The sequence below is a fragment of the Hemiscyllium ocellatum genome, chromosome 6, assembly GCF_020745735.1.
Source record: "Hemiscyllium ocellatum isolate sHemOce1 chromosome 6, sHemOce1.pat.X.cur, whole genome shotgun sequence".
Lineage (NCBI taxonomy): Eukaryota > Metazoa > Chordata > Chondrichthyes > Orectolobiformes > Hemiscylliidae > Hemiscyllium > Hemiscyllium ocellatum.
In genome coordinates, this window is record NC_083406.1 from 14,091,362 (window position 1) to 14,111,799 (window position 20,438).

The 20,438-nt window shown below is 43.4% G+C and overlaps 1 protein-coding gene across 5 annotated transcripts in view; it reads left to right on the forward strand.

Moving 5' to 3' along the window:
* The window catches only part of LOC132816360 (nectin-1-like), a 114,341-nt gene that overhangs the window by 18,329 nt on the left and 75,574 nt on the right, over positions 1-20,438 (forward strand). For all 5 annotated transcript variants that reach the window (XR_009644794.1, XR_009644795.1, XR_009644793.1 and 2 more), the window contains exons 5-7: positions 12,636-12,781; positions 16,483-16,637; positions 18,771-18,816. The gene's annotated coding sequence lies outside the window, so the exon portion shown is untranslated. The remainder of the gene's footprint in view (positions 1-12,635; positions 12,782-16,482; positions 16,638-18,770; positions 18,817-20,438) is intronic.

Consider the following 20,438-nt stretch of genomic DNA (forward strand, 5'->3'; position numbering starts at 1 on the left):
TATTGCTTAGGAGGAGACTGTGCAGTCGTTTGATTACTCGAAACAATATCTTGGACACTTTAAAATAATGCAGAAGTATTTATGGATGTGGACAATGATGTCTGTGTTTTTTGTCTTGCTTTCATTTCTTGTTCTTTCACTCTTTCCCCATTGAAGTTGTTGGTGGGTTTTTTTCTCTCCGATCTGGAGTGGTATTGATATATTGTGGGGGTGGGCAGTGTACTCACTGTTTTTGTTATATCTTTGTGTTTACAATGTCCTTTTTTAGTTTCTTCCATTGCTTGGGTTTGGGGTGCGGTTCGAGTTGGAAGGGGGTCTGGAGGGATAAGTGGAAAATGTAAGTGCCCTCTGTGGGCAGCGGGTAGAGTCCCCAGTTAAGTATTGTTTGGGTTTTGTCGTTAGTTTACTTTTTATTTCGTTTTTTTTGTAAATAGACTCTGAGTCTTTTGAATATGCTCAACATGCTGCAAGACAAATTCTTTCTCTCAGCAGGTCAAAGGTGATTGTTAAGGATCATGGTTAGCAGCATGCTTAAATGCTGCACTTGGAATATCAGAGGGATTAATTCGCCAGTTAAAAGAAAAAAAGGTGTTGTTGAGGTTTGAAAAGGAGAGGGTCGATGTTGCCCTGTTGTAGGAAACTCACCTTAATGACAAGGAACACTTGAAGTTGAAGCAGGGTGGGTTTGATCAGGTATTTTTTCGTCTTTTAGTACTAGAAGCAGCGGAGTGGCTATACTCATCCAGAAGGGTCTCCCATTTTATTTAATAGATTTAATAGATGTTAAAGATGAGTATGGTCAGTTTGTTATTCTTAAGGCCCTTCTACGTGGTGAGGAATATGGTATTTTGAATGTCTTTAGTCCTCTGGCCCACCCTCTTAAATATCTGACTGATGTACAATCTAAGCTGATGGCTTTGGCATCGCTACACATTATGATCAGGGGGGTTGTTGTGGTTCTGTTCGCCGAGCTGGGAGTTTTTGTTGCAAACGTTTCGTCCCCTTTCTAAGTGACATCCTCAGTGCTTGGGATTCTCCTGTGAAGCGCTTCTGTGCTGATTCCTCCGGCATTTATAGTGGTTTGAATCTGCCGCTTCCGGTTGTCAGTTGCTGTCCGCTGCAGTGGCCGGTATATAGGGTCCAGGTCGATGTGTCTGTTGATAGAATTTGTCGATGAGTGCCATGCCTCTAGGAATTCCCAGGCTGTTCTCTGTTTGGCTTGTCCTATAATAGTGGTGTTGTCCCAATTGAATTCATGTTGTTTGTCATCTGAGTGTATGGCTACTAAGGATAGCTGGTCGTGTCATTTCGTAGCTAGTTAGTGTTCATGGATGCGGGTTGTTAGCTGTCTTCCTGTTTGTCCTATGTAGAACAGCCAGGGAATTCCTAGAAAGGGGACGAAACGTTTGCAACAAAAACTCCCAGCTCAGCGAACAGAACCACAACAACGAGCACCCGAGCTACAAATCTTCTCATAAACTTTGATCAGGTGGGTCTTTAACTGCCTTATGGATCTTGGGTAGAATGTGCAAAGGCACCCCAAAGCTTTCTTCACAATCTAGGCAGTTGGATGATTTATGTGTGGAACTAGAGTTAGTAGACATTTGGAGAAGTCTCCAGAGATCTTACGTTCTTTTCCAATCCTCATAAATGCCACACAAGGATTAATTATTTCCTTACTCCCACGGCTTTTTTCAGATTTGGTGGTATCCTGTTCAATTGTGAATATTGCCATCTCTGATCATGCAGCGGTGTATTTAATGTTAAAATTAAGGGTGATGCAAAGGGCTCACGGTACTGGAGAATGGATCCCTTCATCCTCAAGGACAGCAAGTTTGTAGAAAAGTTCTCCAGGGAATTTGAAGCTTTTTTGGCCACCAACTCAGGTACAACTAGTAATCCATCCATTCTTTGGGAGACTGCTATGGCCTATGCTAGAGGGATAATTATCTCATATTCTGCCAGTCAGAAGGGAGAGCAGCAGTGTCTGCTTCAAGTACAATTGAAAGCAATTGAGACGGTTTAAACAGTAGACAGTCAGTGACTAAGCTGCAGCGGATCACAGCTCTCCGATCCCCCTTAAACCCATTCTCACACATACAGCAAGGATGTGTGAAGCAGATGCTGTCTGATGATAAGCCAGGTAAATACTTGGCATATTTGGTCAGGAAGAAGAATGCCTCCTAGTCTATTGCTTCCATCAGGGAAGGGAATAGGACTCTTACCTATGATGCTAAAAAGATAAATGAGGCATCTTGGAGATTTTACTCTGAACTTTACCAGTCTGAACGCTGTGAGGACAGACTGGATAAGATGGAGTCTTTTTTAGGAAGTTGGATCTTCCTGATGTGTCTACTGAACAAGCGTCTCTCCTTAGTGCTCCGTTAACAGCTCAAGACATACAGGAGGTGGTGAGGCAACTTCAAAGTTGGAAGGTGCCTGGCCCTGATGGCTTGCCCAGTGAATTTTATAAAGAATTTGTAAACATACTGGCGGGGCTGATTCTAAATGCATGTAACTATTCGTATAACCAAAAGAGAAAATGCTGGAAAATCTCAGCAGGTCTGGCAGTATCTGTATGGAGATACTGATGCAAAATATTCATTTAGTATCTCCCCCATTTTCTGTGGCTCCACACAAAGGCCGCTTTGCTGACCTTTGAGGGACCCTACTCTCTCCCTAGTTACCCTTTTGTCCTTAATATGTTTGTAAAAATCCTTTGGATTCTCCTTAATTTTATTTGCCAAAGCTATCTCATGTCCCCTTTTTGCCCTCCTGATTTCCCTCTTAAGTATACTCCTACTTCCTTTATACTCTTCTAAGGATTCACTCGATCTATCCTGCCTATACCTGACATATGCTTCCTTCTTTTTCTTAACCAAACCCTCAGTTTCTTTAGTCATCCAGCATTCCCTATACCTACCAGCCTTCCCTTTCACCCTGAAAATGTGTTGCTGGTTAAAGCACAGCAGGTTAGGCAGCATCTCAGGAATAGGGAATTAGACGTTTCGAGCATAAGCCCTTCATCAGGAATGAGAGAGAGTAGCCAAGCAGGCTAAGATAAAAGGTAGGGAGGAGGGACTTGGGGGAGGGGCGATGGAGGTGGGATAGGTGGAAGGAGGTCAAGGTGAGGGTGATAGGCCGGAGTGGGGTGGGGGCGGAGAGGTCAGTAAGGAGATTGCAGGTTAGGAGGGCGGTGCTGAGTTAGAGGGAACCGACTGAGACAAGGTGGGGGGAGGGGAAATGAGGAAACTGGAGAAATCTGAATTCATACCTTGTGGTTGGAGGGTTCCCAGGCGGAAGATGAGGCGCTCCTCCTCCAGCCGTCGTGTTGTTATGTTCTGCCGGTGGAGGAGTCCAAAGACCTGCATGTCCTCGGTGGAGTGGGAGGGAGAGTTTAAGTGTTGAGCCACGGGGTGGTTGGGTTGGTTGGTCCGGGCGGCCCAGAGGTGTTCTCTGAAGTGTTCCGCAAGTAAGCGGCCTGTCTCCCCAATATAGAGGAGGCCACATCGGGTGCAGCGGATGCAATAGATGATGTGTGTGGAGGTACAGGTGAACTTGTGGCGGATATGGAAGGATCCCTTGGGGCCTTGGAGGGAAGTGAGTGTGGAGGTGTGGGCGCAAGTTTTACATTTCCTGCGGTTGCAGGGGAAGGTGCCGGGGGTGGAGATTGGGTTGGTGGGGGGTGTGGATCTGACGAGGGAGTCACGAAGGGAGTGGTCCTTGCGGAATGCTGATAGGGGAGGGGAGGGAAATATATCCTTGGTGGTGGGGTCCGTTTGGAGGTGGCGGAAATGACGGCGGATGATACATTGTATGCGGAGGTTGGTGGGGTGGTAGGTGAGAACCAGTGGGGTTCTGTCTTGGTAGCGGTTGGAGGAGCGGGGCTCAAGGGCGGAGGAGCGGGAAGTGGAGGAGATGCGGTGGAGGGCATCGTCGATCACATCTGGGGGGAATCTGCGGTCCTTGAAGAAGGAGGCCATCTGGGCTGTGCGGTGTTGGAACTGGTCCTCCTGGGAGCAGATGCGGCAGAGACGAAGGAATTGGGAATATGGGATGGAGTTTTTGCAGGGGGCAGAGTGGGAGGAGGTGTAGTCCAGGTAGCTGTGGGAGTCAGTCCGTTTATAGTAGATGTCTGTGTTGAGTCGGTCGCCCGAGATAGAGATGGAAAGGTCTAGGAAGGGGAGGGATGAGTCTGAGACAGTCCAGGTGAATTTCAGGTCGGGATGGAAGGTGTTAGTAAAGTTGATGAACTGTTCAACCTCCTCGTGGGAGCACGAGGCAGCACCGATACAGTCATCGATGTAGCGGAGGAAAAGATGGGGGGTGGTGCCAGTGTAGTTGCGGAAGATGGACTGTTCCACATATCCTACGAAGAGGCAGACATAGCTGGGGCCCATGCAGGTGCCCATGGCAACTCCTTTAGTTTGGAGGAAGTGGGAGGATTGAAAAGAGAAGTTATTCAGGGTGAGGACCAGTTCAGTCAGTCGAAGGAGGGTGTCAGTGGAAGGGTACTGGTTGGTGCGGCGAGAAAGGAAGAAGCGGAGGGCTTTGAGTCCTTCGTGATGGGGGATGGAGGTGTACAGGGACTGGATGTCCATAGTCAAAATAAGGCGTTGGGGACCGGGGAAGCGAAAATCCTGGAGGAGGTGGAGGGCGTGGGTGGTGTCCCGAACGTAGGTGGGGAGTTCTTGGACTAAAGGGGACAGGACCGTGTCGAGGTATTGGGAGATGAGTTCAGTGGGGCAGGAGCAGGCTGAGACAATGGGTTGGCCGGGGCAGGCAGGTTTGTGGATTTTGGGCAGGAGGTAGAAACGGGCGGTGCGGGGTTGTGGGACTATGAGGTTGGAGGCGGTGGATGGGAGATCCCCTGAGGTGATGAGGTCATGGATGGTCTGGGAGATGATGGTTTGCTGGTGGGAGGTGGGGTCGTGGTCAAGGGGGCGATAAGAGGAGGCGTCCACGAGCTGGCGTTTGGCCTCAGCGGTATAAAGGTCAGTGCGCCAAACTACCACCGCGCCTCCCTTGTCTGTGGGTTTGATGGTGAGGTTATGGATTGGAGCGGAGGGAGTGGAGGGCTGCACGTTTTGAGGGTGAGAGGTTGGAGTGGGTGAGTTTTCTCTGCACTCTTGTTATCTCATTTCTAAACGCTTCCCATTTTCCAGCCATCCCTTTACCTGCGAACATCTGCCCCCAATCAGCTTTCGATAGTTCTTACCTAATACCATCAAAATGTTCTCATTTTTCTTTTGAATCTAGTAGTTTTGGTGTCCTATTTGGTACAATGTATTAATTCATTTGGCTTTTTCTCAGTTAGAAGGTTAATTTTTCAAAATCAGAACCTTTGCCAATGTTGAAGGTGGGTTCCCCTTTAAGTGGGCACAGGGAGGTTTTCTTTATTTGGGCCTCTCTGTTACCCTAGTTTTGATCAATAATTTACGGCTACTTTTGTTCATTTGTTTGACAAGATTAAACAAGATCTTCAAATATGGGGGTCCTTCCAATATCATGACTCAGTCAAGTTGCTCTTTTTAAAATGTTCTTCATCACTTATTATACCTCCTTTGGATACCTCCTTTGCTTTTCCCTCGACAAACATTTTGGAAATTAAGTGGTTGGTTTAGTTCTTTTATTTGGCACCACAAGATGCCCCTTATCAAGCTTACAAAGTTGCAAATGCCCCAGGGGTTAGGCGGAGTGGATCTCCAGGCATCACAAGATATCAGTTGAGCTCTCTTCTATCTTTTGTGAGTGTTTGGGCCTGTAGGTACTCAGCATTGATATGGTTGGACATTGAAGCCTCCCAGGCAAAGTGTCCTCTTATTAGCCTGTTGTTTCTGGACAAAATGAGGACAGTTGCGGAACATTGCCGCAATCCAATATTTATTAATACTGTCAAAGCATGGAGGGCAATGAGACAGATGGAGAGTAATACATCTAAAACATCTTTCCATACTCCCATAGTCGGTATGCCAGGTTTTTGACCAAGAACAATGGATCCCAGGTTTAACTCCTGGGTGGATATGGGAGTCTCTTATTTAGATGATCTGTTTGAACATGAAACGTTGATATAATTTGATCAAATAACTATTTGATTATCGAGTAGGGACCTCTCTCGTTTTGTTCAGATCAGAGAGATTTTGTCTGAAAAGAGACTATACTTCTGACTGAGCATTATAGATCAGGTACGGAGTGGAGAGTGCTTCAGGCTAAGAGCACCCTTTCATTGCCCCAGATCTCTTGCAAATTTAAGCAGCGAGCATCTTCAATGTGGCCCAAATGTAAGATAAAAATGGGTACCCATACTCTTTGTTTGTGGTAATGCGCCAGGCTCTGTGCGTATTGGAGCGCTGTGGCAGGAGCAATAGAGAGGGTCTTGGGGACCGAAGTCAAGGTGGACCCAGTTTCTCTTTTCCTGGGTTCACCGAATTTATCTCCCTGAGATGTACATGGGGAAAAAGAGTGTTAACATCTCACTTTTTGTGGTAGGAAGAATATTCTGATGTTGCGGGTGTCTGAGAACCCCCTGGGTCTGTCGGGGTAGCATAAGTTAATTACAGAACATATTCCTTTGAACTTTCTTACAAACGTGGTGTACCAGAAAATGGACAATCTTTATAAGACATGGCAGCACTTTTTGAATTATTTGGAAGAAGATCTGCCCGCTATTTTAATTAGGGCTTTTGTCTAGCCATGATGGTTTGGTTTAATAAGCCTAATATCCTGAGAGGAAAAATTTCGAACAAGAGTGGGTTTAATAATCGATGCTGTCAAAGGTTGAGAGCTGTTGTCTTGTTTCGCTGAGTGGCATTATTTATTATCTATTTATTGATGTATAATGAGTGTAGTTGTGAGTTCTTTTGTAGAGTAGTATAGTAATTGGTTTATTGTTTATTGTTGTTTTTGTTATAATGTAATAGTTTTATATTTTTGTAATTTTATTATTTGATAAAGAAACATTTTTTCAATAAAAATATGTTTTTTTAAAAACTGGGTGGTTGAAAAACAAAGGCTTTTATACATAGACCATGTTTCATGATCATCAGATGTGTCAAAGCACTTGATAACCAAGGGAGTTCCTTTTGAAGTGTAATAATGAATATGATGGATGAAATATTATAGCTCATGTGCATTCAGCGAACACCCACAAGCAGCAATGTTATAAATGCCCAAATAATACTTTTTTTTAATATGATATTGATTGAGAAATACATTTTAGCCAAGACACCAAGGATAACTGTCCATGGAATAGTGGCATTGGATCTTTTACATTTGTAGAATAAAGGCCTAACTTTTATGCTCTTCTTAAAATAGCTACTGAGTATCTACATAAAGGAGGTATGTCATATTGTGCTGATGAGAATCAGGAGAATCTCATCAAGGAGCAATGACTGTGATAACCTTGTGCTTAGTAAATCTCTATATCATTATCAGTGTTTCACTTCAAAGGTTACTTTGAAAATATCTTTGCCTCTAGTCAGATCTCTTGCTAAAAGAATGGTACCCAACATCTTCGATATGAATGTAGGAGGTAAGGTTAGTAAGTTTGCTGATGACCCTAGAATTGGTGGTATAGTGGACAGCCAGAAAGATTATCTCAGAGCACAACAGGATCTTGATCAGATGGGCCAATGGGCTGAGGAGTGACATATAGAGTTTAATTTAGGTAAATGTGATTTTCTGCATTTTGGAAAGGCAAATAAGGGCGGGACTTATACACTTAATGGTAAGGTCCTGGGGAGTGTTGTGGAACAAAGAGACCTTGGAGTGCAGGTTCATATTTCTGATAAGTAGAGTCGCAGGTAGACAGGATAGTGAAGAAAGTTTTTGGTGTGCTTGCCTTTATTGGTCAATGCATTGAGTACAGGAGCTGGGAGGTCATTGTGGCTGTATAGGACATTGGTTAGGCCACTTTTGGAATACTGCATTTAATTCTGGGCTCCCTGCCATTATGAAGGATATTGTGAAAAGGTTCAGAAAAAAAATCATAAACGTGTTGCCAAGGTTGGAGAGTTTAAACTATAGGGATTACCATTTGAAAGGCATCTGAATTGGTATATAAAGAGGAAAGATGTAGAGGGATATGGGCCAAGTGCTGGCAAATAGCACTAGATTCATTTAGGATGTCTAGTCAGCGTGGACGAATTGGACCGAATGGACTGTTTATGTGCTGCACAGCTCTGTGACTCTATGATCCGAGGACAACATCAAACTATTCATAGCCTCTGGTTTAACATCTCAGTCTCGGTGACAAATTGATCAAGGAGCTCCTCAAACTTGTCAGAGGGGAGAGTTGGGAAGACAGTGAGCATGCTTAAAATAAATGCAATTTACCTTTGCATTCTCGGATAATCTTAGTGGACAAGAGCAAGACCCACTGGTGCTTTGTGTTCTCTAACCTGATATGGAGAATGGCTAAACGACATATCTGCAATACCATTTCAAGTCTGCTCTCCTGGACAAAAAGAAGTGGGATTAAGAGACTGTTTCCGCAAAAGAGTCAAGTGGAAGTGAATAATGATTTTAAAATGGGATGAAGAAATAGAAATTACAGGTGAGGGTTTGTTGAGACTGGAGAAATGTGGTGAATGGAGGGCCAACCGTAATATGCCTTTGAGATGGCAGTGAGTTTGATATTGGCTATTTACATCTAAATCTGGCTTACAATTCAGTCTGGATATTCTCCATATGCCAAGATTACTAAACAAAGTAAATTTCGAAACAAAATAAACAGAATACTGCAAATATTTAAAATCTGAAAGAAGCAGCATTCGGACTTCAGGTCAATGACCCTTCATCAGAACTAGGAAAAGCAGAAGTAGTAAGATTTGAGTGAGGGATGAGTGTGAGGTTCTTAGCCAATGTGAATGTCATGAGACTCAGCTGTGTATAACATTAGCTGACACTTGGTTACTGGACCATGGTCAGGGAATTCTTGGTCAGGGCGGCCTGTGCCTCGACATTCCAGGAATTGAGTCGGTCAGTCCTGTGGCACCATAATGGTCAGTTTGGGGTTTGTAGGGTGAACACAGTGGGGGAGATATCCTGCCATCAGTCAGGGATGTGGACTTTTCATGTGCAGGCTATTTCATTAGGTCACTGAAGAAGGTGCACCAAAATCAGTCTGTTTAGTCCATCCACAGGAACTAATAGGAACTGATGGACAGTGTATGACCGCACCCGGCATTGCCATTTCTTATGGCAGGGGCTGTGGTGGAAGATTGAACACATGAAGGTTTGTGTGGACGTGTTAAGAGGAAATCTGGGAAGTTGCAAAGCGTGTGAAGCTGATTGGAAAAGCTCTGATACCGTGGAGCTGGACGTTCACGGTCTCACCAACACATAGAGGGTGAAAGCTGGCAGTGAGTGACCAAAGATTGCACACTGCACACCCTCACTTGTGTTGTGCTGGAAATTGAAAATGCTCAATGGAGAAGAAAATGGCTGTGCCTGCACTGGGAGTGAGTGGTTAAATGACTCAGCGTGTAAGTGAGAGGGGCTGCAGGACCGACTGATTTAAAGCCCTTGAAATGGAAACACTAATACACACAAATACATGCACTATGGAGGACAAAGACTGATGTGGTCCCTAATCCCTGAGTATCTGAAGGCAGTGGCTCCCTGTTTGCTCTCCACCTCCCTGCCCTACACATTGTAGACCATCTCACTCACACCAACAGTGTTGGACATAGATGCCAGTGATTGTGTAGGAATGTTGTAGGGTGAAGGGCAGATGTGCCATCAGGACCCATTGTTGAAGAGTGTGGTGCTGGAAAAGCACAACCTGTAAGTCAGCATCCGAGGAGCAGGAGAATCAACGTTTTGTGTGTAAGCCCTTCATTGGGAATGAGTCTTATTCCTGATGAAGGGCTTATGCCTGAAGCATCAATTCTCCTGCTCATCGGAAGCTGCCTGACTGGCTGTGCCTTTCCTGCACCACACTCTTCAGCTCTGATATCCAGCATTTGCAGTCCTCACTTCCTCCATCAGGATCCATTGCCTTGCATAAGCCTTGGTTTTGTAGTTTCCAAATATTGCAGCAAACTGTCGACACAGACGTTGATCCATGATACATCAGGTGTCATCATAAAGTTAGGCATCATGCCGACGCAATTATATTCAGTGCTACAGTGTGGGTCAAACAGCCACATGTAAGGTCAAAGCTGTTAACCTGATAGAAAGTAATCAAAAATGTATAGTGATTTGTCACCTATACCAACAAAGTGCCCTCAGTACGTTTCTTTCATCCTATCTCACCCACTAGGTATTAGTGTAATCCCAAGTTCTGTAGATGGGTTGCAGAGATCCTTTTGGGTCTGGACGTTTGGCTCTAGGTTAGAGTGGTACTGGAAAAACACAACAGTTCAGGCAGCATCCGAGGAGTAGGTAAATCGACGTTTCGGGCAAAAGCCCTTCATCTGGATGTTTGGTTGGATGAGTGCAGGAGCATTTGTGTCTTGATGCTTCCAAGTGACCCTTCTGTGGATGCAACTTGCAAGGATTATGGGAGGACAGGTCGTGTAGCATTGGAGGACCTGGCCATCTCCCAGTGTCCTGAGAGAATGTTTCTAAGGGGCGTTAGTTCATCCTCTAGCTACACTGTCTTGTCTCCTTGTGTTCATGGGACACCTGGAATGTCCGCCAGTTCCCTGTGTTCTTGTTGCTGTGCCTTTAGTTCAGAGGACCAGTACCTCGGGTGACGCAGTGGAGGTTTGTGCCTCTCCAGCAGACCTGAAGATGCTGTATCTGGGTCTCATGACAGTCCCAACCTGTCCCTGGTAACAGCTTCACGGGTTACATGTCTTGTCACATTGCAACAGCTTCTGGGCAATAAGGACCATTGCATTCCACATACCTGCTGCTCCTGTGCGTGCAGATGAAGTTCCTTATTCCAGGCACCACAGGGTCCTCTCTGGCTTGGGCTCAGCAGCTGCCTGGCCTCTGGCAGCCTTGGAGTAGCAGCAACATGGGCTGTTTCTTCCTTGACTAGCTGAGAATCTGTTCCTGCAAGGTGCTCTCACAATTATGTGCTCCCTGACGTTCCAATACCAACATTCCCATTGAGGATCAGTATCTGAGCCTGCAGGGACACCTTTGCCGATACTTCCTCGGAGATCTTGTATTTTCATTCTCAGGGGACCAGCGGATGGTTTCTGGGGAGTTGGCCATTTCTCCAGAATGGTGGTGATCCAGATGCTGGCCGTACATGCAAAACAAAGAAAAAGATAAGGCCAGTGGTTAGAAATGGTGTGTGTAAAATCAAACTGATAGTAAGATTAAAATGAGAGATGTAGCAGATTGAAGAGTGGTGTTGACGTGGTTAGCAGGACAGGTATATCACGGCATTTCTGCAGGGGCAGACCCAGTCTTCTGTGAAAGACAGGATTCTCTCCCCATTAGGGGTGAGGAGCTGAATGTCGAACAACCTTCCTTCAATGGGAATGAGATAAAGGGAGACATCGAATGAGATGAAAGTCATTGGCTTGGCTATTAGAATAGGTGCAGGTCAAAAGATGAGGAGGTGACTCAGACGAGTGAGTACCCAATGCAGAAGCCATGCAGGTTAAATAGTTTGAGAGTTTGCTGGGGGGAATACAAAGATGGACATAGATATTGCATGAAAATAATGAAGGTGATACAAAAAGGTCCTGATGAAGGGCTTTTGCCCGAAACGTCGATTTCACTGCTCGTTGGATACTGCCTGAACTGCTGTGCTCTTCCAGCACCACTGATCCAAAAAAGTCCACCAATGACTCAGCAACACGGCTTATCAAGTAATCAACACATCACAGGCATTAGAGACTGGCAGAGCATGAGCCTGGTGGTGTGGGTGCAGTTTCAGAGAGAGAGAGTGAATGTGAAGTTGGAGGGAGAAGAGTGTGGTTCTTTGCCTGATAAACCGGAGAAGCTAATTGACTTCCTAAGTTACTGTTGGTTGCTCCTCCTCACCATTTAGATAGCACTGACCCAGGTGATGACCTCAGACTGGGCTGCCAAGATCTGGTGGCATGGGCTCTTCTCCCATTTCTCTAGGAGGAGGACTCCTCTCCTTTGTGCCACCCCACTGGTCAGGCCTTTTGGGTTCTTGTTGGAGAATTGCAGCACTATCTTACCTTTCTCAATCATGTTCAGATTTCCTCCTTGACCAAGCGGAGCACCTCTGGAATGCCAATGTCAGTCTGGGTACATAAAAGCTTTTAAAATAGGACGCAAGTGCCAAGGGATACCAGTCTGTCAGCGGATCTTTGGTGAGTCATGAGTTAGACAGAAAACCGGAGGTGTTAAGATGGGAATAGTTTTGAATCTGAGGAGTGGGGGTAGGTAGTTAATAAGTGTGTAAGGTAAGATATGATGTGAAATCTCGCTGGGTTCCAGAGCAAACGTCCCTCCAAAAAATCAATTGCTGCTTGCACAATTTTACTAAATATATAGCCTGTGGCATAATGGTAGTGTCCCTACTCTGGACTCGGTGATTTGGGTACAACCTGACCAGAGTTGTGTTGTAACAACCCTGAAGATGTTGATTAGTAAATATTTATAAACTGCATGCAATTACCACAAAACCTTATGCCATTTGATTGAAGCAAATGGAATATTTTATTCTCACTCTGCAATTGAACTTTTGTTTTAATTAGGAAGAATGACTCTATTCCAGAAGGTGTGATAATACAAAATGACAAAATTAAATTCTCCAAGTTGACTCCTGGACTTAATGGGCTTTATATATGTGAAGCAAGCAACACCGCTGGGACTGCATCAGGATCCTTTTATTTTTTTCCAAGTAAGAATCTTTTACTCTGATCGACATGAACATATGAAGGAGCAGCAAGAGTAGGCCATTCGGCCCCTCCAGCAATTCAGTCATACAGTGATTCATATGATTGTTCCTAATTTCCATTTTTCTCCCAATGCCTGATAACCTCCTAATTAGTCAAGAATTGATCTACCTCTGCCTTAAAAATACTCAAGGATCCTGCCCGTGGTGGAGAGTTCCAAACAATCATTACCCCCGGAGAAAATGATCCTCGCCTCCCTCGTCAGTGAGGAAACCCCTTTTTATAAACTCTGTCCCCTAGTTCTTGCCTCTCCTCAAGTACGGGATACATGAACGCTGTAGTGGTTTTTAAGCTCAATTTCAAATTGAACAATAAACACATTTTGCGACTAACCATTGTCAAAATCACAACAATTCACAACTGAAAAATTAAACTCATATATTACAATGTGTCTATACTTGGAAATTTATCTAACACCAATTGCCAATATTATTGCAAAAGTGTCTTGCTGCAAAATTATATTTATTGCTTATTATGGCCTTTTCAAAAAAAAGGAGTTTTTTTGTCAATATTGAATGTCTGTTTAAAGCCATGTGTTTAAAGCCAGCTTGTTCAGTCTCTCCCTATAGCTCAAATCCTCCAACCCTGGCAACATCCTTGTAAGTGTTTTCTACACCCTTTCAAATTTCACTACATCATTCTGATAGAAAGGAGTCAGACAAGAATTGCATGCAATATTCCAAAGTAGCTGAACCAATGTCCCATCCAGCTGCAACATGACCTCCCAACACCTGTACTCAATACTCTTGCCAATAAAGGAAAGCATACCAAACGTCACTTTCACAATGGGTTAAGTGTTGGAAAAGGTTACAAGAGATAAGATTTATAATCATCTGGAAAGGAATAAGTTGGTTAGGTTTAGTCAACATAATTTTGTGAAGGGTAGGTTGTGCCTCTCAAACCTTATTTAGTTCTTTGAGAAGGTGACCAAACAGGTGGATGACTGTAAAGCTGTTGATGTGGTGTGTATGGCTTCAGTAAGGCATTTGATAAAATTCCCCATGGTAGGCAATTGCACAAAACATGGAGGCATGGAATTGAGAGTGATTTAGCAGTTTGGATCAGAAATTGGCTAGTTGAAAGAAGACCGTATGGTGGTTGATGGGAAATGTTCATCCTGGAGTTCAGTCACTAGTGGTCTATGGCAAGGATTTGTTTTGTGGCCACTGCTGGTTATCATTTTTATAAATGACCTGGATGACAGCATAGAAGGATGGGTTAGTAAATTTGCAGATAACACTAAGGTCAAAGGAATTGCGGATAGTGCCAAAGGATGTTGCAGGTTACAGAGGGACGTAGATGAGCTCTAGAGCTGGGCTGAGAGGTGGTAAATAGAGTTTAATGTAGAAAAGTGTGAGGTGATGCATTTTGGAAGGACTTAATTAAAACATATAAGATAATCAGAGGGTTAGATAGGGTGGACAGTGAGAGCCTTTTTCCTTGGATAGTGATGGTTACCATGAGGGGACATAGCTTTAAATTGAGGGGTGATAGGTACAGTATAGACGTCAGAAGTAGTTTCTTTATTCAGAGAGTTGTAGGGGCGTGGAACTCCCTGCCAGCATCGGTAGTAGACTGTCTAACTTTAAGAGCATTTAAATGGTCATTGGATAAACATATAGAGAAAATGGAATAGTGTAGGTTAGATGGGCTTCAGATTGGTTTCACAGGGCAGCACAACAACAAGGACCAAAGGGCCTGTACTGCGCTGTAATGTTCTATGATCTATGATGCTCTTTCCCAGGACTAATTATCTGCAGAACCTTGATCAGGAACCAACCTACAATTAGCTTCCAAATGTGGCTTTATGAATCAAGGAAAGCTTGTTTGGTCTGTTTTCCTTTTCCCACAAGCTGTTGTTTACAGTCCACAAGTCACGTTTAGGTTACCATATCTAGTTATAGAGTCACAGAGTTAGAGATATCCAGCGTGGAAACAGACTGTTCGGTCCAACTTGACCAGATATCCTAAACAAATCTAGTCCCATTTCCAGCATTTGGCCCATATATTCTCTAAACCCTTCCTATTCATACACCCATCCAGATGCCTTTTAAATGTAGTTCCACCAGCCTCCACCACTTCCTCTGGCTGCTCATTCCATATACTCACCACCCTCTGTGTGAAACAACTGCCCCTTAGATCCCTTTTAAATCATGCCTCTCTCACCCTAAACCCATACTCTCTAATTTTGCATTCTCCATATCCTGGGGAAAAGACCTTGCCTACTTACCCCATAAATCTCTATAAGGTCACCCCTCAGTCGCAGATGTTCCAGGGAAAGTAGCCTCAGTCCATTCAGCCTCTCTCTATAGCTCAAACCCTCCAACTCTGGCAACATCTTTGTAAATCATTTTTGAACCCTTTCAGGTTTCCCATCATCCTTTGTAAAGCAAGGAGACTAGAATTGCACGTGGTATTCCAAATGTGACCTAACCAATGTCCTATACAGCCGCAACATGACCTCCCAACTCCTATACTCAATGTACTGAACAATAAAGGGAAACATACCAAACGCCTTCTTCACTATCCTAACTTACAACTCCACTTTCAAGGAGCTAAGGACCTGCACACCAAGATCTCTTTGTTCAGCCACACTTCCCAGGACCTTACCATGAAGTGTAGAAGTCCTGCCCTGATTTGACTTTCCAAAATGGTGCACACCGCACGTTTATCTAAATTAAACTCCATCTGTCACTCCTCGGCTCATCAGCCCAAATGATCAAGATCCCGTTGTACTCTGAGCTAACCTTTTTCGCTATCCCCCACATCACACAATTTTGGTGTCACCTGCAAACTTCCTAACCATACCTCCTAAGTTCACATCCAAATCATTTATATAAATGATGAAAAGCAGTTGACGCAGCACTGATCCTTATTGCACACCAATGGTCACAGGCCTTCAATCTGAAAAACATCCTCTATCACAACCCTCTGTCTTCTAACTTTAGCCAGTTTTGTATCCAAATAGATATTCCATGAGATCTAACCTTGCTGACCAGGAAACCATGAGAAACCTTGTCGAACGCCTTACTGAAAAACATTTTGATCAGACCCACCACTCTGTCCTCACCAATCCCCTTCATTACTTCTTCAAAGAACTCAATTAAGTTGGTGAGACATGATATCACCATGCACAAAGCCATGTTGACTATCCCTAATCAGTCCTTGCCTTTCCATTTCATGTAAATCCTGTCCCTCAGGATCCCCTCCAAAACCTTGCCCACCACTCAAGTCAGGCTCACCAGTCTATCATTCCCTGGTTTTTCCTTATCCCCTTTCTTAAAGAGTGGCACCACATTAGCTGACCTCCAGTCTTCCAGGACCTCACCTGTGACTATCGATGATCCAAATATCTCAGCAAGGGGTCCAGTAATCACTTCCCTAGCTTCCCACAGAGTTCTAGAGTACACCTGATCTGTTCCTGGGGATTTATCCACCTTTACGCGTTTTAAGACATTCGGACCTCCTCCTCTGTATTATGAATATTTTTCAAAATGTTATTATTTATTTCTCCATGTTATTCATAGCTCTAAGCCAAAACTGATACAAGAATAAAATACAAATAATGAAAAAAACTATCGTGGGCTCTAATAGTGATGCTATGTTGTTGTTGGTATAGCATGATAGAATCTTTTAATGTGTTTAGTTGCAGATGATCAGCAGCCACGTCATTACAAGGTGCCCTTCATCATCGTAATCCTGATGCTGATAATTCTGCTCGGCGTTCTCAGCTATCTTTATCATAGAGCACGTAAAGAAACATACACAAAGAAATAGTGACAAAGAAACTTCCCCAGAAATGTAAGTATTTTCATCGAATATATACCCTGGGATTTAACATGTTGATATTATTTAATACTGTTGGTTGAAATGTTTCAGTCTAGTTTTTTTGCTATCCATACAACCAGAACACACTCTGGTCAAAATCACGAATGGGTAAGACCACAGCAAACTATCCTTGCTTATTCTGTTTGATTTGTTCATGGCTTTAAACACAGTTCTTTTTAGTGCCTGTCTTCTGTGTTTCATCTCCTTGGCATCAACTCGTCCTGATTCCAGATCATCTTGAACCAACAGAGTATTTTCCCTCTTTTGGTGACTCTTCACTTGCCTCATTCACCTCTGACAGAGACATACTTAATGATTTAGTCAGCTCAGTTATTAATGGTGCAACTGAACCATTCCTTATGACTGCCATTGAAGTCACTGAGTATATTCTAAATCCCAGCAACCATCAATCTTTGTTCAAATGCTATTCACAGAATTCCTGCAGTGTGAAAACAGGCCATTTGGCCCATCAAGTCCACACCAAAACTCCGAAGAGCATCCCACATGAACCCTAACATTGTGTCAAATACGATTGATTCAGAATATGTCTAGTAGTTCAAAACTAGGTATCTTTGAAACCCTGTGGTCTAAATGCAGAGACAAAACCACAATCTGCAGGATAATGTCCAGCATTATAATGATTTTATTCTCTCCGTGCATGTCAGAGTCACCGGTAAGGCCAGTATTTATTGTCTTTTCCTAATTGCCCTTTATAATTTGGTACCTTGTTAAACCAATGCAGTCCATGTGCTGTATGTACAGGTGTAATGTTATGAGAAAGTGAGTTCCAGGATGTTTCTGTATCCTCTGTGTCATATTTGCTCTGCTCAGGACACTTTCTTCCCAAATTAAAGAGGACTAGATTTTACCCTCCCGAACGGGTGAATTTAAAGGGGGTGATGCTCACACAATTCAGCTTGTGACCTACTAACCATCTGTCATTTGCTTTCAACTTATTAATATATACAGGGTGTAATGAGGTGTTGAGACCTTTCTGTGACAAAATAATGCCCACTTAATGGACTTCTCCTGTATCCACTGCACTTTCTCCTACAGCAAATGGAGTCTCATGCTTTTTGGGAAGTCCAACAACTTTAGCTGTGCAGTCTGGAGTCATGCATGTAGAAGCGACCCTCCTTTAAGGGTTCCCTATGGCCTCCACCTCCAAGAAGATGCTCCTCTCCCATTTAACACTACTCACCAGGCCCCTCAAACCTAGCCCCTTATCTACCTCAGGCCCCTGATATCCCTCAGGCCTCTTGTCAGGACTACCAGCCTAGCCATGCTGACAGCTCGAACAATAAGAATTTGTCTTCATGCTGTGGAATCCACCGTACTGACAGTTAATTGTTGGCGTGGGGGAATTTAGTGCAAGTCCAAATTGTAATAAACCTTGAATCTCTGAACTACAGTAGATCAAGTACTTTTGAATGAGTTGTAAAGGCAGTTTAGCAAAGGCCATACAATTGAGGCAATCTAAGTTTCAGAATTTGCAAACAGCATGAGTCATAGGTGGGACATTACAGGCAATGCAGATTCTGAGAAAATCGAAGAGCACCTGCAATTGAACAGCTTAAATCTATTGATATAAATTCATAGTGCAATGCAATCTTCATTTGCTGATTTCTACACTACATTAAGCATGTTCTGGAGTGGACACTGGCCAGATGCTTTTCGGAATGCCTTTTTTTCTGGTTGGGTCTAACCTATTTGTCTGTTAAACATATCAGACCTGATGATTAACCAAGCTCTCTCTCTCCTGTTTTCCACAGTGTATGGAGTTAATATTCTCACCAATGTCTCCACATTTTAGTGTCTAATTTTCCTGATGCTTCTCAGGATGCTTTTTCACATCACTGAGCTCATTACCAACTGACAGACACTTTTGTCTTTCTGTTTATTAGAAACAGGATTTTTGTGTTTTGCAAATTGTTTGCCTTGCACTTCTGTGTGGAATCTCTTCTTATTCATGCCTAATGACATAATATTGGGTAGCTGCTATCCTGTGGTAGGTGGCTAAAATATTGAATTGGATGAAAATATGCAATGTTAATGTTACAGAATTTAATTATCAGTCTTGTAATTTCTTTCCCCCCATTCCCAAAGGGATGTCCCTGAGACGTTCCCAAGGCTCCAAACAGAACGTGGTGAGGTAAGAGCTGAAATATTCAAAAGATGTTTTAGACATATGCTCAATATTTTCAGCTTTAGACACAATGCTGCCAAAGATGTTAGGAAATTGTAAATTCCACTGATGTTCCCAACAGTTCTTGTCATACTGACTTGGCCTCATGAATTCCATTTACGGCATTCCTGGAAATTGGATTCTGCAAAATTTATCTTTCAACCTTCTTTCAAAATTTTATACATTCTACACAGTTTTCTGCAGATTGAGATATTGTAAATGTAAGCCCCCATGATTTAAGAATGGAGGGAGAGACAAAATGGAGAACTACAGACCTGCGTGACTTTAGTTTTAGAGAAAATGTTGTATAGAGTGTGATAACTAGACACTGAGAGAATAATTATATGATTGTACAATATCAGTCAGAATTTAGACAATAGGTGCAGGAGTAGGCCATTCTGCCCTTCGAGCCAGCACCACCATTCATTATGATCATGTCTGATCATCCACAATCAGTATTCTGTTCCTGCCTTATTCCCTGAACCCTTGATTCCACTAGCTTTAAGAGCTCTATCCATCTCTTTCTTGAAAGTATCCAGAGACTTGGCCTCCACTGCCTTCTGGGGCAGAACATTCCATATATCTACCAATCTCTGGTTGAAGAAGCTTCTCCTCAACTCTGTTCTAAATGGCCTATCCCTTATTTTTAAGCTGTGTCCTCTGGTTCTGGACTCATCCATCAGCGGAAGCATGCTTCCTGCCTCCAGAGTGTCCAATCCTTAATAATCTTCATGCATCTCAATGAGATCCCCTCTCCTCCTTCTAAACTCGTGTGTGCAAGCCCAGTCACTCCAATCATTCAAAATATGATAGTCTCACCATTCCAGGAATTGACGTCATGAACCTACGCTACACTCCCTCAATAGCCAAATGTCCTTCCTCAAATTTGGAGACCAAAACTGCACACAGTACACCAGGTGTGGTCTCACCAGGGCCCTGTACAGCTGCAGAAGGACCTCTTTGCTCAATTCCTGTTGTTGTGAAGGCCAGCATGCCATTAGCTTTCTTCACTGCCTGCTGTACCTGCACGCTTGCTTTCATTGACTGATGTACAAGAACACCTCGATCTCATTGTACTTCCCCTTTACCTAACTTGACTCCATTTAGATAGTAATCTGCCTTCCTGTTCTTGCCAACAAAGTGGATAACTACACATTTATCTACATTAAACTGCATCTGTCCACTCAGCTAGTTTGTCCAAGTTATGCTGTATTCTCATAACATCCTCTTCATGTTTCACCCTCCCACCCAGCTTTGTGTCATCAGCAAATTTGCTAATATTACTTTTAATGTCTTCATCTATATCATTGATGTATATTGTAAATACCTGCGGTCCTAGCACCGAACCTTGTGGTACCCCACTGGTCTCCGCCTACTATTCCGAACGGGACCCGTTTATCACTACTCTTTGCTTCATTTATGAAAGGGAAATCATGTTTACTATTCTGTTGAGGCTTTTTGAGAATTTTACTTATTACATAGATGAAGGAAAACTCATGGATGTAGTGTATTTGGATTTTCAAAAAGCAGAAAGTTAGGAAATAAAATTCCTAACAGCTCATTCCTCTGGGTGAAAACATTTTCCCTTA